This window comes from Saccopteryx bilineata, chromosome 1 (genome assembly GCF_036850765.1).
Source record: "Saccopteryx bilineata isolate mSacBil1 chromosome 1, mSacBil1_pri_phased_curated, whole genome shotgun sequence".
Taxonomy (NCBI): domain Eukaryota; kingdom Metazoa; phylum Chordata; class Mammalia; order Chiroptera; family Emballonuridae; genus Saccopteryx; species Saccopteryx bilineata.
This window is the reverse complement of record NC_089490.1, coordinates 89711163-89739020: the sequence shown is the minus strand read 5'-3', so window position 1 is coordinate 89739020 and position 27858 is coordinate 89711163. Positions and strand designations below refer to the sequence as shown.

The 27858-nt window shown below is 54.7% G+C and overlaps 1 protein-coding gene across 7 annotated transcripts in view; it reads right to left on the bottom strand.

Annotated features, from left to right (window-relative positions):
* The window catches only part of ELFN2 (extracellular leucine rich repeat and fibronectin type III domain containing 2), a 53207-nt gene extending 26323 nt beyond the window's left edge, over window positions 1-26884 (bottom strand). Inside the window, exons 1-3 of one of the 7 annotated variants that reach the window (XM_066258899.1) lie at window positions 26279-26470; window positions 17941-18011; window positions 17431-17597 (exon numbers count right to left, since the gene is read on the bottom strand). The gene's annotated coding sequence lies outside the window, so the exon portion shown is untranslated. Of the gene's footprint in view, window positions 1-14859; window positions 14921-17430; window positions 17598-17940; window positions 18012-19235; window positions 19288-19417; window positions 19643-26278; window positions 26471-26822 lie in introns of those variants that run through there. The other 6 variants (XM_066258892.1, XM_066258878.1, XM_066258910.1 and 3 more) reach the window with 6 other exon arrangements.
* Between the last annotated feature and the right edge of the window lie 974 nt (window positions 26885-27858).

Below are 27858 nucleotides of genomic sequence, written 5' to 3'. Positions count from 1 at the left end.
ACCCATCTCCCTACACATTGAGTGGGTTCATCATTATCACTGGTGATAACAGGGCCACCCGCCCAGCTCCTTATTATCATTAGGACCATTAGAGCATAGAACAGTGCTGCGGATCCTGTGTCCACGCTGGCCTCAGCCCACTTGGGGAAGTGTGGTCAGTCAGGTGCAGGATGAGTGGAACCCCCTGCCAGGAGCCTCGCCTGGGCCAGCAGCCCTTACCTCGGCACATGGGCCCTATTTACAGAAGAGGAGACTAAGGCTCTAAGAGCAAGCACATGACCTGGGGGCTCCAGGCTGGTGGGGGCCAAGCTAGGGATCAGAACTGGACTCCCGCCCACTCCCCTTAAACGGGATCCAGGAGTTTTCAAGTGGGAGGAGGGAACAATGTTCACAGAGCACCCTGGGCTGGGCATTTCAGACATTCAGGCACCAAGGAAAGAGCACCACCTCTGGGGCCAAAACAACTTGGATTCAGACCTCCCAGCTGTGTGGCCTCAGGCAGACTGAAAAGCTTCTCTGAGCAGATTTCTTCTCTGTCCCTGGGGATGGCAGGCTGCACTGCATGCCTACCGTGATTGCTGTGACCACACACAGTCAGTGACTCCGAAGCATCTCTTAGGCCAGGCTACAGGTGGCCATCTCATCTAATCCTCACAGCAATCCCAGAAGGGGCAGGTTCTAACAGTATCCCCACTTTATGGAAACAAAAGGAAGGCCAGGGTCAAAGGACCTACCCGAAGCCACGCAGCTGTAGGTGTGGAGCTGGGTGCACAGTGCTGTGTAGAGGATGACGGTCGGGGCTGGGTCCTCACTAATGATATTCCTTCCAGGTTCAGACCTTCCTTTAACCCTTCAAAGACATCTTGAATAGACCCCCCCCCCCCCGGCTGCATTCCAGCCACCTGCCATGTCCTCGCTTCCACCTCCACAGAGCCCAACCCTCTCACCCTCTGCCACCCTGATCAAACGCCAGCTCTTTCTCCACCTTCCCTGTGCTCTGCTACCTTCCTCCCTCACTTTGCCACCACCCATTAATGCTCCCCCCCAGAGGTGCCACAGTCCCCTAAAGGAGACCGAGACCCACCCCCATAACCATGCCTGCTCCGATCCTCCGATCCTCCTCTGCAGTTGCCAGAGGAAACTTCCCAAGGCACAAGCAGGCTTGTGGGTCACTGCCCTGCTCAGAAGCATCTGATGCCTCCCTGGTCCTTATCCCAACATTCAAGACCCCTCAAGATCTGGCTTGGTCCTACCTGTGCAAATCTGCCCTCCCACACCCTCCTGAGGACACCAACGGAACAAATCATTCCCCACCGTGCACACATATATGCACACACTTATGCACTTACACATACCATGCGTGCATGCACATGTGCCCCACCAATCTGGCACTGGGCCTCCCTGACTCCCCCCTTACCTGGGCCCCTCCCTCTACCCCATCTCTACCACCACCAACCTCCCATACCTCCAGCCTGACCCAAGAACAGCACCTCCGGAAACAACTCTCTCCAATTCCTCAGCTCTTTCCACTCTGCGCTCTGTCTAAAATACGTCATCCATACCCATTTCTAAGTGCCCCGCATGCCCCCTGCTGCTGGAAGACAAACAGTCCAGACTCCTTCTCCTGGCCTAGAGGGCTCTCTCCAGCTCTCCCTCCTCCCCAGAATCCCAGATCTTCCTCCTGACTCCCAGGCCCTAGCACTGTGAGCTTCTCACCCTTCTACACCTCCTGACCTTTACCCTTGAAATGCCCAGGACTAGTATTCCCTCCTGCCCCATTTCCAACTCATGAATACCACTCCTTATGCAGGACTCAAAGCCACCTCCTACAGGAAGCCCTCCAGCCCAACCAGGCACCTACCTTCTGCCCTGGTTGTGGGATCCTTACAGCAGGGACTATTCTCATTCACCCCCAGACCCTCAGTGCCTTTCACAATGCTTGGCCCACACCAGATGCTTTAGAACAGTCTGCAGACTAAACATCCTTCTTCCCTCTCTATCCTTCTCTGAGCTCCTGGGGCAGGGAGAACAAGCTCATGAGCCAACAACAAACCAGTATGAATACACCCCCTTCTCTTCTCCTCCTCAGCCTCTAGCACCTCACCAGCAGTGGCTGTCACCTTCCTCCCTGCCGCCACTCTCACCTATCGGCTGAATTCCATGGGTTCAGAATAAAATCCTCAGCCTTCCCTGACTTCATTTCCTCACTTGGCAGCATCTGACCCGCACTGTATCTGCCTATTGAGTGCAGCCTCTCAGGCCTGGAGGACAGAACTCCATCTTACTCCTCCCCAGGTCCCCAATACCTACCACAGGGCAGGAGTTCAAAAGTCTCCTTGAACAAACAAATGAGTGAGTGAGTGAGTGAGTGCTGGCTTCAAATCCCACACTTCTGCCTGGGCCTCTGTTTCCCTGTCTGTTATTGCACATCACAGTCCTTGCCTTGCTTTCTGTGCAGGGGGAGCTAAAGGTAGAGATCAAACAACAGATGGCGTCAGCCTGAAAGTGTTTCCAAAACCATGAGTCACTACACACCTGGAAGGGACTTTTTAACTCCAAAGGAGTGAAAACCGAGGCTGAGGTTAAGTATTTCACTTACTCGTTCATTTAATACTATTTCTCAAGCCCTGGGGCAGGTGCGGGCATCCACGGGGATCAGGACAGACACGGTACTGCCTTGGGGAAGCTCACAGCTCAAAGGGAGTCGTGCAGGAGACCAGCCATCGCGGGAGGAATGTGGGGAGCAGCAGGGCTGCAGGACGAGCTGGCCTAGGCCAGGGAGGGGTGTCCAGTAAGGCCTCCTAGAGGAAGAATCATCACGCTCTCCAGCCTTCAGGAAACAGCAGGTCTCCCAAGAGCCAGTCAACTATCAAAGGGGGCACCCCTCCCCAAAAGCCAATGTCATCTCAGATGAGTGGCATCATAAGGTTGTATCCCCATTTTACGGATAAGGAAACTGAGGCCCTCAGAGAGCTAAAGCAGCATGCCCACAGGTCTTGAGCAGCAAAAAATGGAGGTCTTGGGGCACCTCCTGATACCTCTGGAGAGCCTGAAAACAACTTCTAGAACATTCAGGCTCTGAACTAAGGGCCCAGCTGCTTTAATGGCATCCAGGTAAGTTGCTCCCATACACAGCAAGGAAAGTCACACCACAGGAGTGGGCCATCGGGAAACACGGGCCACAGCTGGATCTGAAGAAATCACCAAAAGCAGCCCAAGCACACCCTCCACAGCGGGAGCCGGGTCACATGAGCTGAGCTGAGGGGCGGCTGCCCGGAGGCGATGAGATTTCCTGTAACCACACAGGGCCACCTTCCCTTTAATGCATGCAAATGAAGGGCATAAATTTCTGCTTACTTAACTTCACAAATGTTAACAAGCTCATAAAAAATAAGTTATTCTTCCAGAGCTCCACAACATCCTTCATTTGTTTAATTTTGTTTCCCCTCCTTCCCAGCCACCTCTGTGAGGGGGAAGCTGCAGACTGGTGTTTCCCTGCCAAGCCGGCCTGCCTTCCCTCTCTTCACCCTGCCCCTAGGAGGCAAGAGGAAAAGCCCCCGATAAGGCATCAGAAGACCCAGGGGTGAGCCCCATTCCCTTCCCTGCAGCTGTGTGACCTTGGGCTCTGATTTAACCTCTCTGGTTTAATTGCCTCATCTACAGGGTAGGAATTGCAATTGCACCAGGTCTGCCTGGGGGCTGGTGTGAGGATCAAACAGATAATCCCAGTAAAGTGTTTAGCTCCCTCCTGGCACAGACCAGACTCTCAATAAATGTTAGCCCTTGTTATTATGTAAAGGAGAGTTAAATACCTCCTCACCACCAAAGCTAATCCATTTGTAGTTTGCCTTCTGGGGCCAAGTGGCAGCTCCAAATGCAGCCTGGGGATCAGTTTTGTTGGCCAGTATTGGATACAAATCCCAGTTTGATGCCATCAGGCAGACCCTGAGCCCTCCTGGCATGTGCAACAGGCCCCACCATGCCCTACTGCCTTACTGGAACTAGATGCACACCTTCAAGTGACGTGGCCTTTGTGGGTATGTGAGTTTGCCACCCCTAGTTTATGCCTCTCAAAGCTGATCTCACTGACACATCATTAGGCCCAGCTGACAGATAAGGAAACTGAGGCTTACGGATGGGCAGCTCACAGTATGAGTCCAGCCACCAGTCCTAGCCCATTTTCTCCCCTGAGCCTCTGCCCCACCATGACAGCCTGAGAGAAGCCTCCTTGGCACACTAAAAAGCAAGTGGTGGGAGAGATAGCACTCGGTAGGTAGCTGAGCAGGAGCCAGGACCTACCCTCATCCCACTGGGCCTCAATCCAGCCCAGTGATGAGCATGCCAAGCCAGGGTGACACTCCTGTGTGCCAAGCCCCAGCAGAGCCCAGTGCTGGGGGCTGCAAAAGACGGGGTACAGTGGTTAGAGCTAGCACATTCCCCTTAGGTCCCCTCTATGTCCTCCACCTTGAGTGCACCTCGTTTGCTGTGGAACAAGAAGCAACTGAGGAGTACTACAGTGCTGGGGGGTTTCCATGACTCACCTAGTGGTGCAGTTATGATCATTCTCAGACAAGGAATTGGAAGCACAGAAAAGCTAAGTAATTTGCCTGGAACCATAGGAAGAAACAGAGCAGGGTGGACTGGTAAAAAAATCAATGAACAAAGAGGGAGAACACACTCCTGCTTATTAGTTTCCACGTGAGGCCTCAGAAGGACCCGGGCTCAGAGGCGAAGAGGAACAAGGTCAGACGGAGGAGGAGGGAACTGAGTCCAGAACCTCTGGCCTGTGGGAGCAGCCCCACAAGTGCTACCAACGGTAGAGGATGGCCCCTCTAACATCTCCCATCACTGCACACCTGCCCTTGCAGCCCTGCACACCTGCCGCTGCTCTCATGGTATCTCAAGCTCAGGGCATTTCATCCTTCCTCTTGCCAGTCTCAAATCACCCCCTCCACTCCCTTCCCAGGCAGGTGCTGAACAAAGTGTTGCTCTCATTGGTTCAGGGCCTTGCCCAAGCTCCCACCAGGCCAAAAGTAGGTGAGTGGGGACTCGACCAGTTCTTGAGCCCCATCCTCTCCATCCAGAAACCACCAGTTGCGGCAGGGATGGGTGGGGCCATGATAGGCAGAGGTGGCCCTAGCAGGTGGGAGAGGGCTGTGAGAGTCTATATCTCCGGTCCGGTTCTGGTTGCCCTGGCAACAGGACTAATTAATTCCACCTTGGGCTCCATCTGTGCCTTAGTTGTATGGGCGGTTTGGGCTCCCCGGTGTTTGTTTTGAAGGAAGGGGAAAGAAGGGGGGGGGCTGAGAGGCTGCGGTCCCCAGGGACTGGCTGACCCGCCCCTTCACATGCAGCATCCCCACCCCCAATAGGAAGAGGCCAGCTAGGCCTCCAGAGACCATCACGGACCTCCTCCAGCCAAGGCGGCTTATCGGAGCCCAAACAGCACCTGGCACAGACCGCAGTGCCTGTGGTGTGTACACACATGCACACACCCAGGGGAACACAGGCTCCACAATGGGAGAGACTTGGGTTCAGATCCCAGCCCAGCTTTCTGAGTCTCAGCTTCCCCATTTGCAAAATGGGTGGCAACACTCCCCTCAAAGGACTCTTAGGAGTATTAAAGAAAGGTCCCCAGTGCAGGGACACCTGAGGGGTGTTGTCTATACTAGGAAAAGGCTTTGCTGAGGGTGATCCTGGCCAAGGAACCACCTATGCAGTACCCAGAGGGGGGCACTTTTGAGAAACTGGATCATGGTGTGGGAGAGGGAGAGGGAGCCCCGAGGCAGGGACCCTGAGGCTCAGCCAAGTTCCAGGGTGTCTCAGAAGCCAGGGTCAGGATCTTAGCCCAAGGACAGTGGGGAGCCAGTGACATGCTGGGGAGCTCATATCGATAACAGAAGGGCACAGAATGATGGAGGGGCACAAGCAATGGCCCAGGCCCAGGCCCAGGACAATGATTCAATGCAGGCTAGGGCAGCAGGCCGACAGGCGATGGGAGGATTTGAAAGCAGGTCTTGGTGACTTACAGGATGAAGTCAGGAGACCAAGGGTGGAGTTCAGACATAGTCATGTCTGAAGGACCAGGTGGGTGTCTGAGCGATGGTACAGGGAACCTCAGAAGGAGCAGATAGGCCAGCATAAAGGAGAAGGAAGAGTCCAGCACGGGACAAGTTGAGTTTTATGGGCCAGAGGAACACCCCAAAGGCTGTGTCTCGTCAGTAGGTGGCCATACCCAATGCTCAATAGCCAGAGATAGGGCATAGCAGAGATGGAGCCTTGGGCATCCCATGTACACACCTGCTAAGAGGAGGTAGGAGAATGGAGGCATGGCCCCCAGAGCAGGGGCTAAGGATCAGGCTGGGAGGGAGGATCACCCCTCAGGGACAGGTGTAGCTGGCAGTGGATTCTCCGCACAGCAATACTTGGAGCCAGACCACCTGGGTTCAGATCTCAGCTGCTATATACCTCACCACCAACTGTGAGATTCTGAGCAAGTAATTTCCTCTCTGAGCCTCAACTTCCCCATCTGTAAAATGAAAGTAAAAGTAATACCTACCCCAGAGGTTTTTATGAGGAGTGCTGTCCCCCTGGAACCCACAGGCCGAGCCCTGGAGACGCAGGACCTCCAGGGACCTGCTCTTTCAGGACTGAGGACAGGCTACTAACCTTTGCTGAGTATCTACTATTCGGCAGGTGCCTCACATTTGTTACAAGACCATACGGAGTGGTGATCAAAGTGAAAAGGGCTGGAGTCAGATGGCTCCAGGCTGAATCCTGGGTCCCCTACTTACTGATGGGGACCTGGGGAGGGTCCTCACCTCCCTAAACCTTGGCTTCTGCGAATGTGAAATAGGGATAATGCAGGTACCCACCCATGGCTCATGGGATTGTTGTGAGCATGAAATATGAAAACATGAATCATTTGTCATCCGCATGGCACACAGCAAGAACTAAATAAATCATCCCCGTTGTCACTACTGCTGCTCCTCCCAATAACCCAAGCTGGTAGATGTAGCAATTACCATGTGACAAATGAAAAGGACAAAGGCCTCTCCAGCCCTAGGGTCCAGGACCTGGACTGGCTACCATCTTATCCCAGGACTCAGCCCTCTCTCCAGTACAGGGCCTGTGTCTAAACCTTTCCCTGGCCATTCCACGCTGAGACCTTGGGCAAGTCACCTCACCTCTCTGAGCCTTAGGTTCCTCCCCTAAAAAAGAGAAGTCCCTCCCCTCCACCAAGGCAACATACAAAAGGTGTCCAGCCTAGGGACTGCTCACAGTAGGTGCTCAATAAATAATAGTAGTTATGATTAGCAATTGACCCAAAGGAACAAATGAATGCAGACAAGCACTCACAGTGGGGTCTTGGGTGAGATGTCCTCCATGAGTCACACAAACACACCCCCGGAGGGCCACAGCCTGGGGACCCTGCCCCCTACTCCCTTGCCACCCCCTGCACTCCTTGACCAAGGTCCTAAACCCATGCCTTCATCCATACTAACCCCCTACCCTGCCAACCCCTGCAGCAAACAGACAGCCACAGCCACGTGTGCCTCCACCCAGCCCATGACCAATCGGGCAGCCCCTTCACCTCCCCGCCCTCCCCTGAATCTGCTCAATTAGGGAAACTGGGGAGCCAGGGAAATAAACTTAATTTTTGAGCTAATCAGTCTGCTTCATACTAATTACCATCCTCCCGGACAGGGCAGTAAGGTAGACTTCCTGGGGGAGACAGAGGGAGAAGCTGGTCCCTAGGAATGACACCCCCTTGCTCCAAGACCTGAGCCTGCCCAAGGATAAGTGGGGTGGGTAAATCAGGAAGCTTGGGCAGGAAGGATTTCAGGGTGGGACTGGGTGGATGTGGCCAGAAGTAGGGGACACAGCAGGGGGGTATCCTCTGGGCTAATCCCATCCTCCCAGGGTTCCCTTCCAAGATTCCTGCCTTATGGCGGGGAGGCTAGGGGGAAGCCCAGAACAGGTGCCCCAGTAGGTGTCCAGCCTACGGCTTTGGCAGAGACGGAAGATGGACACTTTTAAACTAGAAAATAGAGCAATAATCAGAGTGCAGCTTTTGGATCACAGCAATGTGTGTGTGTGTGTGTGTGTGTGTGTGAGAGAGAGAGAGAGAGAGAGAGAGAGTGTGTGTATATCATGTATACAAGTGCACAAACAAGAGGGCTCAGGACTAGGAGCCAGGAGGTCCAAGTTCAAGTCTCTTCTCAGACCTGGACAAGTCCCTGGAGAGTTGGAGGGGATGATGTCTGAGGTCCTTTATCCTTCAACAAATGCTTACTGAGCACCTACTATGCACACATCAGGCTCTGTGCTGGGTACACAGGCTCAGCTATGGACATATAGACATGGTCCCTGTTCTGATGGCTTCCACTGTGACAGAAGAACCAGGGAGCCACCCCATTTACCGGTCAGCAGGGCATGGCATGGAGAAGGCGCCATGCAGAGCATCAACCCTGCAGGACGTGGGCCAGTGTGACTGGGATGAAGCTACTGCAGGCAGAGCTCATCACTGCATTTTTTAGAAAAGGTCCTGCCCAGCAATGAAACTTCAGATAATCAGAACTCACTCTGGGCCCCCATGCAAATCCCTTCCTCTCTATGGGCCTCAGTTTCCCCATTTGTAACAATGAAAAAGCAGGATGAAATGGTCTTCAACGTTCATCTTGGGCCTCACTCACAAGCAAGGATTTTCAGTTGTTTCTCATCATGGGTGTGTTTGTGTGTGTGTATGTGACAAGAAAGCAGGGTGGTGAAGCACAAGAAAGTACACATACAATCACACACACAGTGGACCGTGTCCCGGCGCTGGGCCCAGCTCCACAGTGGATACACCAGATGGACAGGTGTGCACCTGGTGATGAAAGGGGCTGGCAGTGCCTCCCTTCGGCCCATCTTCTCCTAATTACAGGCTCTCAGGGCACATGCTCACCTCCGCTGGCACTGGGCGCCCCTCTTAAACTGCCTTTCTCCCACCCTGCCATGGAGCCATCACAGCTACCTACTACACAGAGTGCCTACTACATGCCCAGTGTCCCCATGCCTCATTGCACCAAATTCTCACAACAGCTCTGCCAGGTGAGTACTATTACCCTATTGTACATATGGGGAAGCTGAGGCTCAGTTAGGTCTAGTGATGTGCTCAGTGGATGATAAGCTAGGGACTTAAATCTGCCCCAATCCCAAGCTGCCACATGTACCATGTATCAGAACCAATTTTCTGGACCAAAGATTCAGACCAGAGGACCAGGCTGGCCCAGGTCCTGCCCAAGCCACTCGCCGTGGATTACCAAGGGCACTCAACACAGCAAGGTGGTTAGAAGGTGGCCTGTGAACCAATGGCCCAGGTTCAAATCCTGGTCTCACCACTGACTCACTGTGTGACCATAGGCAGGATCCTTAACCTCCCCGTGCCTCAGTTTCCTCATCTATAAAATGGGGATAATGCTATTTTGTTGGATTACTGTGAGGATCTAATTTCTGTATAGTTCTTAGAATATCTAGAATATGATAAATGTTATTTAGGTGTTATTAAATAAAAGCAATAACTGATTTCCTTTGACTGTATGGGCAGTCTGAGAAATGGGGTCCCCAAAGGGTAAGGATCAGAGCTGAGACTTAAACCCTGAACCTGTGACACAACAGGAAACTGGATAAGCAAGGGGGCCTGGCGCCAAGGTGGATCAGGGTGCCCCCCGCCCTGCTGTGCCTGAGAGGAGATGCCTGAGGTGCGGGGCTAGGGGCCCCGGGAAGGGTCGAGGTAAATCCCACATAAGTGAAAACAGATGGTACATACGTGTTTGCAGGGGCCCAGAAGCATGGAAATGGGCCCCGTCTGTGATGGGGGAAGGCAGCAGCATAGCTCTCTATTTTATATACAGAAAGCACATGTCAGCTCCCTACTTAGAAGAAGGGCATATACACTCATACATTCTTTTACACATACACTCTCCAACACACGACAAATACACACAAATCACCAAGGACACATATATCTGCATACCCAGCTTTAGGCCCACCTCCTCATGAAGCTGAGGGAGGGACACAAAGGCTGCTGCAAACAGATGGGGCAGGCCAGAGAGATGGGGGAATGAAGACAGAGGAGGAGACAAAGACAGAGTCAACAGAGGCAGAGCAAGAAGGCTTTCCTCAGCTCCCCGCCCTCTGCGGTGGCCCCAGCCCCAAAACAGTCCCTTCAGGCTGGCCCAGGAGGTGTAGAAAGTAAAAGTGCCCAGCCAAAAGCTGCTGGGCCTGGGTTCCACCCTCAGCCTGGCCAGTTACTGCTGTGTGAGCCTAGGTACTCTCTGGGTACCACCGGCCTGTGAGTGTGGGAGGGGGATGGAGACCCTGTGGCTCCGACCCTCCAGCTCATGGTACTGGGTCCCCTTCACGGACCTACTCTCCCCATGCCCCTCAGTGTCTGCAGTCACCCCGTAGGCCCAGATGGTCCCTAAAGACAGTCCCCCTGGCACCCCAAGCTTCCCCTGAATCCAGGACAGAACGTCCATCTCAGCTGCCATCTCAGCTAAGCCAGTCACTTGGTCCCCAAAGCCCCCACCCCACCTGCCATCAACCCCAGCACTGAAGCAGAGAGGAGAAGAGCAGAGCGGTGACAGGAGACACTAAGCACCCAACACATGCCTGTGGAGAAGAGGGTGAGAGCTGCCTTCCTGCAACATCTCAATCCTCACAACAGCCCTCAGTCCCATTGTAACAGATGAGGAAACTGAGGTTCAGAGAATGGTCTGCTCAGAGCCATGCAGCATGGAGGAGATGGAATAGCTGGGATGTAACCCACGCTGCCTACTCCAAAACTCATCAGCTCTTTGCCTATCTTGTTCAGCAGTCACTGAGAGTCAGAGAGGTAGACATACTCACATTTCCTGACCCCATACCCCAGGCCTCAGGACTCCGTAGACCACAGCCTGGCCCCAGCAGCCTGAAAGGTGATGGCTGGAATGACCAATGAAGCCATGCCTACCTGCTCCCACCACCAGGAAACCTACCAACAAGTAGTTAGTATTTATTGAGTGCTCACTGTATGTCAGGCACAGCGCTAAGTACTTTATAGTGTCGACTCTATTTTTATTCCCATTTTCCAGATGAGGACACTGAGGCACACAAAGGTGAAACAACTTATGGATAGAATCAGGAGTTGAACCCAGTGGCCTGGGCCCACGTACTTGACTACTATATCACCCTGTCTGACAGCCCCAGCAGTTTCTCCACTCTGACCCACCATCCCCAAGCCAGCACCCCAATGTCTGGCAGACACAGGAAAGACCTTATTCCTGAAGGCTTTGCTTAGCTCAAGGGCCCCTGAGCCACCATCTGGGACACCTGTTCTCCTCTGCCAACTTCTCTGTATGGCCCATCTCTTCCCAGGATGCTTGGGGACCTTGGTGAGCCCCTACATCTGTCCTTGAGGCCCAGCCCTGGGTGGCAAGGGTAAATTCTGTGACTTCCCACAGACCTTCAGACTGTATCCTCAAGGATAGGGTCTGGGTCTCAGCCTGAGGCCCAGAGATGGCCTGAGACTAGCCAGGATCACACAGCAAGTTGGAGGAAGGAAGGAGCCCTATGGCCCTTGTCTCCACCTCACAGCTCGGCACAGATCCCACCCTCCATCTTGTGGGAAAGACTGCCACTGGATTGATGGAGCCATGTGTCTCAGTGTGGAGGAAGGCTGAGGGGATTAATTTTAAGCAACTTCTAGAACTCCTATATGATTGGCCTTGCCAACCATGTAGTCCCTGGCAACCCTGTGGGCCTATTATATTCAGGTACTCCTCTCTCCAATCCTCCCTCCAGGAAGCCAGGCAGTGCCCAGGCAATGCCCCCATTTCACAGATGAGCAAACTGAGATTCAGGTGCACATAACCACTCAGAATTGGGATCTTACCCACCATGCCTGCTTCTTCTAACCACAAAACAGTCTTTCCTATAGTCCCTGCCCTGAATCCAACCCCTTCCCAGTCCTCAGGGATTGCCTCTTCCAGGAAGTCTTCCTAGAACTCAGGGAGCCTCCACTCAGTGAACTATCTTTTCCTACATTCAGAGAGCAGATTGAGCCCCCAAAACCCTCAGTGCCTCTACCCTCAGACTAGGGCTCCTGAGAGATGAAGTTCTACCCCCACTCAGATGGGGACTCCCTGAAGTAAGGACTGTGTCCCCATCAGACAAGTATCCTGATGGTAAGTTTTCCCCCTACCCCCTAAGACTAGGGATTCTCTGAGGACAGGGTCCCCATGATCTACTTCCTTCAGGCTAGAAAGTCATGAGAACAAGACTCCCTCCTCCCTCCTCTTGCCCTTCCACCCACAGCCCCCCCCAAACCCAGAGTTCAAAACTCTGCCCAAGGGCACAAGCAGGACCCCAGACCATGCCTCAGCCCCCCCTCTCTCCTGGAGCTCTTCCAGGCCTGGTTCGTACCAGGCAGGCTACCCTGCCCCCCAGGCCTGTCCATGAATCCCACCTCTGTTGGGCACCACAGACCCCCCTTTCTCCTCCCCAAACAAATGGGGTCTTGAGTGAGACACTGGGACAAGCACACACAACACCAGATCTATTCCCTGGGCTAGCGTGGCTGCCAGCAGTGGAGGGGGCATCCAGGCTGGGGAAGTAATCTATTCATCCCACAGCCCCTCTGGGTCCTGCCTCGGAAATTGAGGCCACTTTAAAGTCTATCCTGGCGGGGCTGGGACCAGCAGCCCACTCTCTGGGTAACCCCAGAACACACCCTGCCCAGGAGCCTCCACTGTTTCCTCCCCTCTCCTGACACAAGCAAGCTGGAGCGCCTGAGCCTAGGAGCCCAAACCCCTACTCTGTTCTGTAGAGAATTTCCCCAAACCTGAGGACAGTCACTTGTAAAAAGAGTGTAATAACTCCTATACCCGGTGACTATGAAGGATACAGACAGCAATGTCCCTAGCACATAGCTGGTATTCAGTTAAAATCAGTTTCCTTCTCTCGCCTCTTTCTTTGATTTTCTCTCTCTTTCTTTTGAGAGTTGGGGTAGGGGTAAGATAGCACATGACAACAGGACAGAAAATGGCCTGTCCCAAGCACTTAAAATGTACCCTATTCAGAAGTCAAAATCTGAGATCCCTTGGTGGGCAGTTAGGCCCCCCAGGCCTGGGGTGATTCAGCAGAGGCTCATTTCCACCCAGAAAACAAGGCCTTGGAGCCAAACTGCAAATCAAAGCTCAAAGCCCACTGCCTCCAAGAAGCCAGTCAAGATTATTAAGGCAGCCAAAACATTATCTCCATTTTATGGGCAAGTAAACTGAGACACAGAGTGGTTAAGTAATTGACCTAAGGTCACACAGCTAGTGAACAGGGGAACTGATTTCTTTTGACAATTAGGCTGCTACCTAAAGCTCTTCCTCATGGCAGAAGCCTTCCCTACTTAAGAGCAGTTCTGTTCCGTGGTCCTGCCTCTGTGTTCAGAGGGAAGTCCAAACCCCCTAGCCTGAAATGCCAGGCTCCCCAGCAGGGTGGTGTAGTGCAGCAGAAAAAGCAGTCAACCTGGAGTCAGCCCAATCTGCCACCTACTTCCAACTGTGTGTCCCCAGGCAATTTACCACGCCTCCCAAGCCCCACATTCCACATGCACAGAATGGGAATGACAAGACTGACCCTCCCTGGCTGGCAGGGTTACCTACCCATGCAGTCACTACATACATATTTATTGAACAGCTACTATGTGCCAGGGTCCCATTCAAGGTACTTGGGATAAAGAAGGGAACAAGTCAGAAAAGGTTCCTTCCCGGATAGCGCTGATCCTCAGTGATGGGTGGGTAGGTAACAAGCCAATAAACAAAACAGCATCTGGTTGTGTTAGGGGCTATAAGCAAACAAAGAGGGGACGGGCCAGGCCAAATCAAACTGAGTGGTCAGGGTGGGCCTCCCTGAGGAGGTGATAATGAACCAAAACAGGAGACAGCCAGACAAGAAGCAGGGAGAAGCAGCAATGAACAAAGAAGGAACAGCAACTCCTGCAGAAGGAACAGCAAGTGCAAAGGCTAGGAAAAGAAATGAGACCCAGAGCAGGTAGAAAAATGCCTGGCACCTCGCAGATGTTCAATAAAGAACAGGGGTTGGCATTATTGCTATAAAACCTTAAGCTCCTTGGTTGGGCCTTGCTTCCTTCTTCTGGAAAATGCACAGCAGATTCAAGGGACTCCTAGGTCTCTTCCACAAACAAGCATTCATTTAAAGCAGTGATTTTTCACCCCGTGTGCCACAAGAATGTTTCAGTCAGAGGTACTGACCTCTTCTTCCTTAGATTGTCAAGTTTAAAAAAATGACAACAGCCATCCATTGTAAATGAATCAGAATTATACCTATTTTTCTTTTTTGCCATATTGCCAAAAAAATAAACAATTTTGTGGTGCACCACAGAATTTTAGTAATTAGTTTATGGGGTGTCATGAGATGAAATAGGTTGGAAACCACTGATTTAAAGTAACACTTGCTCCATTGTTAATCCTCCCATTTTGCAGGTAAGGAAACTGAGGCTCCCAAGATCCCTCTAGACCAGTGGTCAGCAAACCGCGGCTCACAAACCATATGTGGCTCTTTGGCCCCTTGAGTGAGGATGCAAAGGCCAGCTTAGGAGTACCCTAATTAAGTTAATAACAATGTACCTATCTATATAGTTTAAGTTTAAAAAATTTGGCTCTCAAAAGAAATTTCAACCATTGTACTGTTGATATTTGACTGTTGACTAATGAGTTTGCAGACCACTGCTCTAGACCATAATTGGCAACATCAGGATGTGAATCTAAGTCTTATAACCCCAAACTCTACACTCTATGGTCTCACTATACACACAACACTCACTATGTCTCCCCATCGCATCCCAAGTGGCTCTCACTGTAATAATGTCTCTTCTTGGGATGCACTGAGGTCTGGGCTGACTGGCCCCATTTCTGCCCTTTGGGGTCACCCAGGACAGCCTGCTCCTCTCTTCCCCAGCTCAACCTGAAATGTGAAGAAATGTAATGGGTTAGAAAGAACAGCGACTGCCCCAGGAAGCACCTCCCAGGCGCCAGGCCCTGCGCAATAACTTCAACCCCCACTCCCCAACGGGAAGGCAAAGAAGGAATTCTTATCATCCTCATTGTACAAATGAAGAAACTGAGGCCCAAAAGGCAAAGAAATGGACCCAGGGCCATCCACCCAGAAAGTGGCAGTGTCAGAACCTAAACTCAGATATTTGTCACTCGAAAGACAGTTATCCTACCCATCATACCCCAAGAACCCCAAAATGTCTCTCTTTGTACATCCTTCTCAGTCCCCTGCCTGGCCTGTCTCGTGGTGATGTCAAGGAGATTGATAGGACCGACTTCCCCTGAATCTGTTATTCCCAATCTATTATTCCCAAGGCACCACTATGCTGTGTGCTGTGAAGAGAGCCAGAAGGCAGGGGGCTCAGGCAACAGGTTGGGGGACAAGGCCCAACAGATTAAAGTGCACACACAGACCCCTGGAGCAAGCAGGAGGCAACATGAGAGAGGATCCAGGCACCTCTCGTCCATCCTGGCTCCGTGACCAAGGTGCTGCATGACCACTGGGAGGCCCTCCTCTTCTGCTACCATGAGATCGGCTCAGTACCTCCACCACTCGGGTCACGAGAGAAAGGGCACAATAAGGCAGATCGCAGGTGAGAGACACTGCTGTCCTCCCCAGGCATGTCAGAAAATCATTTTAAAAATCAGTTTTAAAAGGCATTATGATAATGATGGCTACCACTTACTGAAAAGTCTATTAAGTGCCAGGAACTACACCAGGGGCATCTCATGAATCATCCCAAGTGATAGCAACTTTGAGGAGCATGTACATCACCTCCGTTTCATATCTGAGGAAACTGAGGCACAAGGACATACAGCTGTAAGTGCCAAAGCCATCTGACTCAGAATGGGACAGCAGCAGAGGCTTCAGGGGGAGGAGCTAGGCCTGGTGAGGGAGACATTCGGGGAGGCAGGTGCCCACTGTGTGACCTTGGGAAAGCTGCTTCCCCTACCTGATGCCTCAAGGCCAGGCATCAACACCAGGCTGCCCGGAGCACAGCAAATATAAAGGAGGGGTAGGAAGTCACTTGGGGGCCAGGAAGGAGCATGCATGCAGATGGCTAACTTGTTATAGTCAAAGGCCCACAAGAGGGAGGGGGCTCTGGGAGGCAGAGGCAGGAGGAATTGGCCACAGAAGTGGGAAGAAAGGACAGACAAGAGAGGACCTTGGGAGGAAGGACACTGGCGGTGCAGAAGGATCTCCCGTCCAGACACATGGACAGGCAGGATGAGCAATAGAAGTGGGGAACACAGCTCAGACCACCCACAGTGCCTTACTTTAGCCCACTTCAGCCCACTTCAGCCTGTGCTGGCAACTCCAAGTCCACTGCTGCAGCCCTCCCCTGTCACACCTCCACTGTCCCCCTGAAACCCCCACTGCCCCAACTCTCCCTACACAAGCCCACCTATCCCGAACCCTTCCCTGAGGACCTCTACACCTCAGCAGCCGCAGCCCCTCCACATGGGGACCACCACATCATAAAGAAGCATCTCTCTCTCCTTAGCAACCACCAACACCTGGACCCAGTCTGCAAGCCTCCTCCCCTATCTCCTCCTCTCTCCATGGAGACCATAATGCCACAGAGGCGGGTCCCTCTCCACGGCAACCACATCACTCAGCAACTGTCAGGACAACAGCTCCCTCCACGTGGCCACCACTGACACAGCCTCAGCGACAGCAACAGCCTCAACCTCTCCTCTCCAGGGCAGCCACCGGCCCTATTCAGGACAGAAGGACTCCTTCAGGCCTGCCTGCCAACCCATGGCCCACTAGTAGAAGACTGCTCTCCCTGTCACCTCCAAAATTCAAGACACTGGATCAGGCCAGGTAGTGATTCTGCCCTGTGTTTCCCCTGTTCCCAACTCACTTCCAGCCCCTCAGTCTGTCCCGTTCTATAACAGAAAAGCCCCCAGTTGAGGGAAAAGAGGCCACGTTCACCTAGGCCCTCCCGGGAAATCAGTTCCCCACCCCCAGCAGGTGCACAGATGCCCTCAGCCCTGCTAGGGAACAGGCAGGTCTGGCTCAGCCTTTCAGCTGGGTGAAGGGACAGGAGTGGGGTGTCTGAGCCAGCAGCAGCTTCCTCCCTGCCCAGGGGGCCAGTCCCAGCCCCCAAAAGGCTTGCCACTCTACCCTCTGCCTCACAGGCCCTGTGGAAGGGAAGCTGGGGAAGGAGAGGTAGGGTGTGGGTGCCCACAGCTGGGGGCAGGGCCAAACAAGGCAGGAAGGGACAAACAGGGGACATAGGCTTGGGTACATCACGGGTTGGCAAGGCCAGGTCATGTGAGCCAGGCTCACATCCATCCACACACTCACACATACTCAGTAGGACCTTGTCCTTACCAGAGGTCTGCAGGTAAAGGGGGCCCCTCTGGACAGCAAGGCTCTGATCCTGGCCTGGTCTCAGGGAGGTCCCCACGGCAGGCAGCCGAGGTGACAGCAGCAATAGCAATGGGGTCTCAGGTCCTGGCCCAGCTCAGGCAGCGGTAGCTCCTCATCCAAGTCCTCTCCTGTGAGGAGGCGAAGGGGAGAAAGGGGAGGGAAGGAGAAGAGTGGAGGAAAGGGAGGGGGACAGCAGGAGGGAGAGAGGGAGGGAGGAGGGAAAAATGCTGAAGTCTTGAAGGGTACACTCACTTCTTTCTTAGGTTTCCCATGGCAACCGAATATACCACAAATGGATATCAGTGTGAGAGAGAGGGAGGAGAAAGAGGGAGGGGATGGAGGGAGATGGAGGCAGAGATGGAGAGAGATAGAGGCAGGGGGGATCACGGAGATGGGGATAGATGATGGGGCAAGATGATGGAGGGGAGGGCCTCAAGACCCACGTGGAGGGCGGGGCATCCCCACCTATACCTGCCATAGGATTCAGAGGGAAGGGCAGGGGCCAGCGGCCACAGGACTTCTTTTAATCCCTCCATGGGCCCCTAGGCAGGAGGAGCAAGCAACAGATTGGTAGGTTTTCTGAGAGCTGAAGGGCCCTCACACTCCCCTACACTATCCAACTCCTGTCCTTCACTTCCTGCTGGGCCCTGTGGCCTGGACGTTTCTCCCAAGTCATAGTCCCATCTCCACACCTCACTCACAATCATGGACACACACATCACACCCAGGGGAGGAGGGCCACGCACATCCTCACACTAACCTGATGCCCAGTGCCCATACACACAGCCCTCCCCTTTCTCATGCCCAACTGTGCCACTCTTCTGTTGGTCACCCCAACACCAATACGGGCCCACTCCCCTCCACTGCAGGTAACAAGCACCCCTCCCCAGTGCACATCCCTTATTCAGAACTCTGCAAGGACCTGCATACCCCTCCCCATTGTGCCCACAGCCTATGCCCCACTTCCTGCCATATGTGCTCACATACTCTAAGAGTAATATACCTGCCCGACCTCCACCTGCACAGACACGCTCCCAGACAGACATGCCTGGCCAAAGCCTCCCTCCATCTGTGCACACACGTGCACAACCATACACTCAGCCTCTTCCCTTGGAGGCCCCTTTCTCTGCCTAGCCCTGCACCACCACCACCCAGATGGTACTCCTGGCCCTCCTCAGCAGGCAGGGGCTCACACCTTGGCCCCCTCGACATTGCCCTTCACAAACAAAGGTAGGCCCAACAGAGCTGGCAGCCAGCAGCAGCAACAGAACAGAAACACATGGCCGTCCATGCTGTCTCAACCCTATTACCCCCAACCAGAGGCAGAAAACAAGGGAACAGTAGGACCTGCACCTGGACAGGGCTCCCAGGCCCAGGGTGCATCCTCTCATCCCAGCTACAAGGCTCACACTTGACCCTGAGCCCAATGGCCAGCAGGGACAAGACGGAACAGCACCCCAGGTTGCACACTGTCCCCTCCCACACACATACCTGCTCCCACAGGGCACCAGGACAGCAACCGACACATCAGAATTTCACACCCCCTCAGACACACATGGGCACACAGCCCCAGATTCCCTGTACACAGCTGCCCACAAAACCGAGATATAAGGGGGCCCACCCCAACACACAGACCTACACAGGTGCCAACATGCCTGGGAACACTGCACAGATACATGTCAGTATACCCACAGAAACACACTGGCCCCCATTCACTGTGGACCACCCCACCCAGACACGGGTTTTACCTACACACCCAGACAAACCTGCCCATGAGCACTGAGGCCCCTGTACAGGCCCAAATGGCAACGCATACACGCCCCAAGCATGCCATCACACACGGTGAACTACTGCTCCCAGCATGCACGTGACCGCACCTGCACGCCCGCAGAGCACTCCAAGGGCAGTTACCAGCGGCGCCCCCGCCCCCCATCCCGTCCACACCCACCTGACACCACACTCTTGCCAACAACTCAGCTGGCCCTGGGTGAGATGGGCCCCTCTGCCCTCTTCCCGTGGGCGCGGCGGGGACCCGCCGCCAGTCCCCGCCCTGAGCCGGCGGGTTTATGATCCCGCGCACCGCGTGGAGCCCAGAGGCCGTGAAATTGGCTGTAAGTGTCAGGGGATGCGGCTGCAAATTCTAAGCACAGGGAAGTAAGGCGTAAACCGGCCAGGCGGCCGGCCACACGGGGCGGGGGCACCGCAGAGCCGCGGGCAGCTGGGACTATGAGCCCGCGGGCCGCGGGATGCAGCGCGGGTGGGGAGCTCGCGGCCCCGGGATGGGGCTCCGCGCTCGCGCGCGCGCGCGCTCCCGCCCCCGCCGCGCCCCCGCCACCCCCGTAGCTCCCGCCCAGTCGGCCCGCCAGCCCCTCCTCCGGCCCTGCCACCGAGCACAAGCCACGCCTGGGACTGCGCCCAGGTGCACCGCGTGGCCCAGTCCGGAACGCGTACCGGGGACAGACACACCCTACGGCCCACCAACCCCGAATCTGCCTCGGCCAGAGCGCCCACCGGATTAACGGCTTCCGGCCACAGCTATGCGACTCTGCGCCGCCGCCTCCGGGATGCCTTCCGGGCCCTCCGCCTTCCTTCCCGCTTCTCTGCTCCCCCTCCTCCCTCCTCTGGCCTCTGCTAACACGCATAGCCGCAGGCTCAGCTGCACCGGCGTCCTCGCACAAGAAGGGAGAGGGAGGGCATCTCTCTGTTGAAGATGCTGGGTTAGGCCCTTTCTAGGTTCACTTTCCCCATCGCACTTCGTGCCTTTACTAACTGTGCGGCCTTGAACATGTGACCACAGACTCTGCCTATTTCCACATCTGTGCAACAGGAATGATGCAGAGGGTCCTTCTGAGGATCGAATGAGGGCTTCTTCCAACAGGCTTAGAACAGCAGCAAGTGAACCCAGAAAATCACTAGTCAGTGTTAGTCAGTATCAGTCTCCTTCTTGCTGCTGTGTCACCCAAGGGAAGGCACCTCACTTCTCTGAGCTGAGGCTGTACTGGAAAATGAAGGTAGCTTTATGCCTCCCGAGGTGTGTGGGAGGAGTCCAGAAGCTGGCTGGGAACATGTAGCAGCCTCCTCAACTGCCATCCAACCAGCAAACATGCATGAGTTAATCTGGAAATGCATTAAAAATGCAGGTTCCTGAGCCCCACATCTACCCTATTAAATCAAAATCTCAGCAGACAGGGGCCAAGAACCTGCATTTAACAAATGCCCAGAGACCTCTGGTGCTCCCTGACAAAAGGGTAATGCTTCATTTCTTAATCCAGAGTTTATGGTCTTGTGTGGTTGGTCCCCAAACTACATTCCAGACTCATCTTCCCAAAATCCACTCCAGGTTTTCCAACCTCCAGACCTCTGCTCCTGTGTTCTCTCCACTTGGTCTGCCCAGACCCAGAGGCCCCTCAGCTACTTTCACAACCCTCCAGCCAAAATTAAACAAGATAATAGAGTTCCACCCTGTGCCTGGCACATAGCAGGTGTGTGATCATGGGAGTCCTGCAGTGCCCTGAGCAGAAGCAGTTCCAAACTCTGTGCCCCATTACAAGGCTGGCTCAGCATGTGGCCTCTGACCTGCAGCACTAGCCCCCACCCCAGGGTGGGGTCACAGACTATAAGAACCACCACCAGCAAGCAAAAGTCCTATGTGTCTCATCTCTCCTCCAGGACAGGACGTCATCTCTGCAATTCCTGCCTGAGCACCCAGCCCAGAAGCTACCCCGGGGTGAGACAGGCTCATAAGTGTGTGTATGTGAGTGTGTATGTGGACTGAATGCAAAATACATCAGTCCATCCTCAACAGCATGTAGGTAAAAGGAAGTTGTTCCATAAATATTGTTTGAGTCTACACCTGTATGGAGCTGAGAAACAGATAGGGAACGGCTAAATAAGCACCCCCCAAGAGAAAAATGAGGAAGGGAGGGGAGAAGGCATGCCAACCCCATAGCCTCTATCTCCCCAATATCCAGGAAGAATTGGGGGGGGGGAGAGATAGTAGAGGTAAGCCAAGGAGGAAAACTGAGTCAGGACTGACTCTTGGAGCTGGGCCCAGAGAAGAATAGTCAGGCAGCCTTGGGAATTGGTCCTCACTTCCCCCCAAGAGAGGTGACACACAGGCACAGACACACACACAGATGTGTTCTGGCCCCCCCTACACACACACACACACACTGCAGCTCCGGGTAGGCAGCTCCCAGGCTCCCTTCAAGCTTCCTCAGGCCCTCAGCCTGGCTCCATGAAACAGGTTCTATGTAATTCAGCAGATGAAAGTAAAGGCTGAAAGAGAGGGGAGGAAACACACACAGAGCCCAAGACCCACTCCAGGGAACCAGGAATGAAATCAGGGAGACAGATGGGAAGGGGGTGGGAACTCATCTAATTGACACCTACTATGTGCCAGACACAATTCTACACAGTTGACTTTCTCTTACATAATCCACAGAGAAGAGTCAGGAATTCGGCACCATGATCCTCACTTTACACTGAGGAAGCAGGGCCTCGTGAAAGTCAAAGTGAATTTACCCAGGCCACACAGCAAGCAGGAAGAAAGGCAGAATTTGGTCTCTGAGCCCCTGTCCTTAGCAGAAGTGAGATGGAGAGTGTGGCAGAGTGGTCTAGGGGCCACACCTGAGGCCACGACAGACCCGGGGCCTGGAGAAGATAGTGATCCCAGAACAGGGTCCCCTCCATCTCCTAGAGGAGCCCCACAGGGAGCCCACTGTGTGCCCAAGCTGTGCAGGTGCTGTGGGACAAGGGAACAGGTTGCTGGATTGTCACAGGTCACTGTGAGGAGAGGGCGCAAAAGGAATGGGGAGAGGGCAAGAGACCCTCGAGCCTTTCCGCCCCTCTGTCCTCGCAGCCATTGCCACACACACTGCTTCCCTGCAGCAGGGTCACTGCCCCCATTGACAGATGAGCAAAGCAAGGCCCAGAGAGGTCCCTCAGTGAGGAATACCCCAAGATGAAAAGGTCCCCGGGGCAAAGAAGTTCAACAATTAAGTGCTGATTCAGGAGTCCCACTGTGGGGCTTTCAGTCCTGATTCCCTGGCTATGTGGCCTAGAGCTGGTCGTTAACCTCTCTGCTTCTTGTCTATGAAGTGAGGACTAAGAGTAGCTCCGCTGCAGAAGGCTTGGTGAGATTCAACGAGTGCCGCTTAAAGGGCTTCACACTGGGCCTGGCTCTCAGACTCAGTGAATATTAGCTAATATCATTATTATTATTATCATTATAATTATTGCTGTCAGCAGCATCATGCAGCCAGCATCCTTCCTCTGTACCCCAGGTGTAAGCTTGCTCAGGTGACTCTCTGGAGCCTCCCTGGGGACTGTCTGCAGAGCTGAGAGGGGAGGAGGAGGGACCTCTATTATTCCAACCCCTGAAAGACATATCCCCAGTAATAATGGTGGTGCCTTTGCCCCAGGTGCTAATTGACCAGGAAGAGGTTAATTTAATAGGGGATAGGGCTGGGACAGCAGGAGGCAGAGGACTGAGTTAACCTTCTGGGCTATTAATGCTGCCCCTTGTTAAGGAATCTCAGGCTTCGGGCTTCAAGGCTACCCTGTTTCCTAGCTGACTGCTCCACATAGCACATCATCACAACAGATTGCGGGGTGGGGGGCGCAAGGGAGGACTTGAGCCCAGGGACCCTATAGCTGCAGTGGGTGAGGGTAACCGTGGCGGGCGTCATCCTGGCCCTGCACGTGGGTGCCACATTCTCACACTCGCTTATCAAGCCTACAAGACAAGCAGCCAAGGCCCTGCGCAGTCAGGAGAGGCTGACCCCCTTGTCACAAACTGGAAAAAGCAGAGGTGTCACTGGAGCCAGTTTTGCAGACCTCAGGAGACAAGGGAGCCACACAGGAGGAGCAAGCCTAGGGCCCCCAGTAACCACCCCAGGCTGACTCTACTAAAGGTTTGGCAGCTGGACGCACCCATCTCTGTCACCCTGGCTATCTCTGAATCTTTTGGCGTGGAAGAACAAGCAAGCACTGTGCTGGGAGTCAAGGGCAGCCTCTTCTATGGCTGATGACCCCTTGGGCCCCTCGCCCTGGCCCCTCCAACACCCACTCCCATTTCACACAGTTCCCTGTCCTTCCATAAAATGAGAGTGCCCTGCAGGAAGTGACCTGCCAATCAAATGAGTCTCCCTGCACCCACAAAGTGGAACAGGGGTGGGGGGCTCTCACTAAGAAATTCATTGACAACAGCTTACTCCACCTTCCTAATCTCGGTTTGCTCATCTGTCAAGGACCTACATAATAGTAGCCAGCCTGCCAGTCTCACAGGACTGCTGTGAGGACCCAAGGAGAGAAAAGAAAGTTCTTTACAAAGTTAGACTTAAACCAAAACTGGAGGGTGGGGGGTAGGAGGGGAAGGCAGCTGCTCTGGTCTGGGGCACAAGAGACAAGGGATGAAGCTCACGGAGACTGAGCCCCCATATGTGCCAAGCACCTGGCCCAGAGGTCTACTGTCTCCTGTAATCCACCCCCCACCTCCCTAACTATCCCCAGGTAACAGATGAGAAACCAAGACTCCGAGAGGCAACAGGAATGTCTAAATCACAAAACACAACAGTGATGACATGGGATTAAAACCAAAAGTCTCTGGCTCCCTGGCTGTGGCCACTTTCTGCTGTCACATGTACTTACACACACATTCACTAGTGCATATGCAAGGGTCTGCAACCTGGCTGACACAGGGCCTAGGACCAGCACTGGTAGGGGCACAGAACAGGAAAAGGAGACAGGGGACATCATATGGGGGGGCAGAGGAGATGCAGGCCTTGAGGGGGCAGGCCCATTAGGGGGCAGGCCTTGAGAAAAGGGATCCACACCCACTCAGGAAATGGGGCCTCTTGGGAGGAACCACTCACTTCTAAAGCCTCCCTTCTCACCCCTCACAAGACAGGCAACATGACCACACTCAGTCACACACACAGTGACACCTCCCACATTCCCACTGACATCACATACTCCGGCTGGTGGGGGTGACCCCTCACACTGCTGTCCCAGTGACGTCACTGGCAATCTGGAGCTGATGTCACAGCCGGAGGTTCTCACTGACGTCGCACACACATATTTCTCCCTGATGCCCCCTTGCAATTATTCCTCTTTCTTCCTGCCCAGGGGCCAAGGGCCCAGAGGTTTCCACTCATGTACATAGCTCCAGGACACACAGCTCACTCAGTACAGGCATTTATGGATAATAGCTGTGTGCGCATGTATGTGCATTCCTCTCATAGGACACACTTACACACATGTACAGGCCCACATGCGCTACTGATGGCCAAGACACATGTCCCACAGGTGCCCATGAGAACAGGTGTATGAGCCAAGCACACACATTTATACGTGATTCAGCTCCCATGTGAAAATGGCCCTCAGTCACTAGAGCAGGCAGTCTGGGGCCTGCAGCCTCCATGACTTTCCTCCAGGTGCTGCCAGCACCATGCTCCTCCCCTAGCTTCTATCCCACAGCCTGGCCTGCAGACAGCGATAGCCTACAGCCCCTACAGCCGCAGCCAGACACACACACGCACACACACACTCTCTCCAGCCCAACACCTGTGTCTCTCAGCAAGGAGACCCATGCAGTGCCCTCCAGAGGCAGCCGCTGAGCTGGGAGGAGACCAGAAGGAGAGGACACAGCAGGGAGCCCAGAGCTGCAGAAAGTGCCCTCAAGTACTATGTCCTGCCAAGCTGAGAAGGATCAGTCCCACCATCCTCTTCTCATCTCCCTTCTTGGGCATGCCTGACACATGTTGGCGTGGCTGCCTCTGTCCTGGACACAAGCTCCCTAAGTGCCCTTGCCCACACACATGCACAGCAGCTCTCTCCCCTCCAAATATTCCAAGGAAGCCCTGCTAGATCACAGACTCTGTGTGTGTGTGTGTGTGTGTGTGTGTGTGCAGAGAGCAGGGTCCACCCTTGCACCCAAGCCTATGTGCACACACACCCCTCCCCACGTGCACACAGCACCCCACCAGCAAACACGCCCAACCCCCCCCCCCCGCTACCCTCCTCTGCCAGTTGCTAGAGTCCACACATGCAAACACAAACACACACACACACACAAACAGGCACACACACAGAGCCTGGCAGTGGCCCTGGTTTGGGCCCTGCCAGAGCTGTAGTCTCTGCTGATTTCTGCCACCTCTCTGGGGGCCACCTCCCTGCTTGCCCCAAGCCAGCACCATGGAGAAAGGGCAAAGCCTTTGCAAGGGTCCCCACCCCCTGGTCACTCCCATTCCGCAATTCTAGTCCTTTACCAAACCCATCGCCCTCCTTGAGGGGGACAGGATAAAGCCCGACCCTGCCCCCCCCTCGCTGAGCTGTCACCGAGCACGAATCAAAGCCCCCTTACCAGCTATGAAGATAAATTCTTTGACCCGGCAGCACTCCGTGAAAAAGGGGGGCAAGGGCCCCCGACTCGAAAAGATGGGGGCAGAGAGGTGCGGTGTGGCACTGACTGGCACAGCCGTCCACCATCCAGCCTCTGCACCACTCCCCCAAAATCCTCACCTCACCAACCGTCCTCCCGTCCTCCTCTTCCTCTCGCCTCCGCCCACCACCACCACCACCTCTCGGACCCGACTCCCCGCACAGGGTGGTCCCCGGGGATTTCACAGGGATCCCCAGACCAGGAGGCAGTGGGGGTGGCTTTTCCCTTCTCAGTCTCCCCCTGTTGTGTCCCCTCTCCAAACCTCACCCCCACAGATGGAGGGGGTGTCCTTCGGTTCCAGCCCCATTCCCGCCGTCTCTCCGTCTCCCTGGCCGCGGGTGCTCAGATCCGGAGGAATTCACTTACCTCCAGCCCCAGCCGCGATCCGGGCCGAGCGCCGCCTCCAACAGCGGCTGCTGCGGGGCCTGCGCGTGAGTGTGAGCGCAAGTGCGGGTGTGCACAGCGCCCGGCGAGGTCGGCGCGTGTCGTGTGTCTGTGGCGTGGCCCGAGTGTGTGTCTGTGAGCGAGCGTGTGCGCGCAGACACCGCCACCCCCGCCTTTTGCCACCGCGCCTATGCTTCGGCGGGGCCCACCGCCGGGAGGGGGCCGAGCGCAGCCGGCCTCGGGGCCGGCCAAGGCCGGCCGTCTGTCCGTCCACCCTCACCACCCCGGCGCGCGTTCCTTTCGCAGTCCTTTCCTCAGCGAGACCCTTCCGCCTGCTCTCCCGACTGGATCCTTCCACGGCCACACGCACACTCTCAAACACACACCCGCGCGGCAGGGGCCGCGCCTGGCTCCGCTGCTGCAGCTGCAGCGACCGGAGAGGTGGCGACGGTCCCGCGGACCGCGGAGCTCCGGCCACTGGCAGGCTGCGTCCTCCGGCCCCTCCCCAGTCCCCAGCCCCTCTCACCCCGCGGGGTCCGGGTCCAGCCGCCGCTGTCGCAAGCGCATTCAACAGCTGGAGCAAACTTGCTGCGGGGCGGGCCGGGCCTCCCGAGGTGCGCAGCGCCCCCCAGCGCCCTCCAGAGGACGCTCGAGCCCCCTGGGCTCCATCTCCGTGGGGGCACCCCCTCCACCTCGGCTGACCCCAACGCCAGCCGCCCGCGTCCAGTGCCCAACCGCTGGCGACCCAAGAAGTGTGACTGTGTTCCCATTTTTACAAGGGAGACTACTGAGGCTCAGTGAGAGGAGCGACGTCTCCAAGGTCACACAATGAACTTGATAGCAAAGATAATGTTGGACTCCAGATCTCTCTACCCTTGTGCTGGGGCTTTGGCTGTTGCTCGCTACCTTTCCCCACCCATCAGAGAGTATGCCCAGGGATATCTCCTAAGGCCTTCATGCCTTAGTGCCTCCCTGGTCAACACACTGACACACATGCACCACTTGCAAGGGAGTAAAACTCTAGCGGGGAGAGGGGTGGAGTGGATTAGGAGATGCAGAAAGAAATTCTGGCATCTGGGGACTGTACCACTGCACTTGGGCACATTGCAGGGCACATTCTACCTCCTCCTTTCTGGTGCAGAGACGGGCTTGTGTCACAAGAAGAAACAGGCACCTTTTCTCCATTCCCAGGACCAGTAACCAACATGTTGCAGCCCTGCCTAGAGCAGGCCCTGGACATCTCAATCATTTTGAAGAAATACACATGCTCCAGTGCCTGTCCTCAGGTAGTTAAGCCAGGGCTGCAGGAACCCCTAGCAGAATAATTTCATCCAGGCCAGCAATGGCAGAGACTCCCTGGAAGAAGCCACTGCCTAAGATGAATCTTAACAGATAAATAGGAGTTGGTCAGCTGAAGAAGGTGAAGGATGTCCCAGGCTGCGGGAATGGCACGTTGCAAAGGCATAGACGTGTGAGACAGCTTGGTGTGTATGCTCAGGGGTCTCAAAGAAGTTGGGTTTTACTAGAGCGGAGGAAAAAATTTATCTCCTTCCTGTGATCTG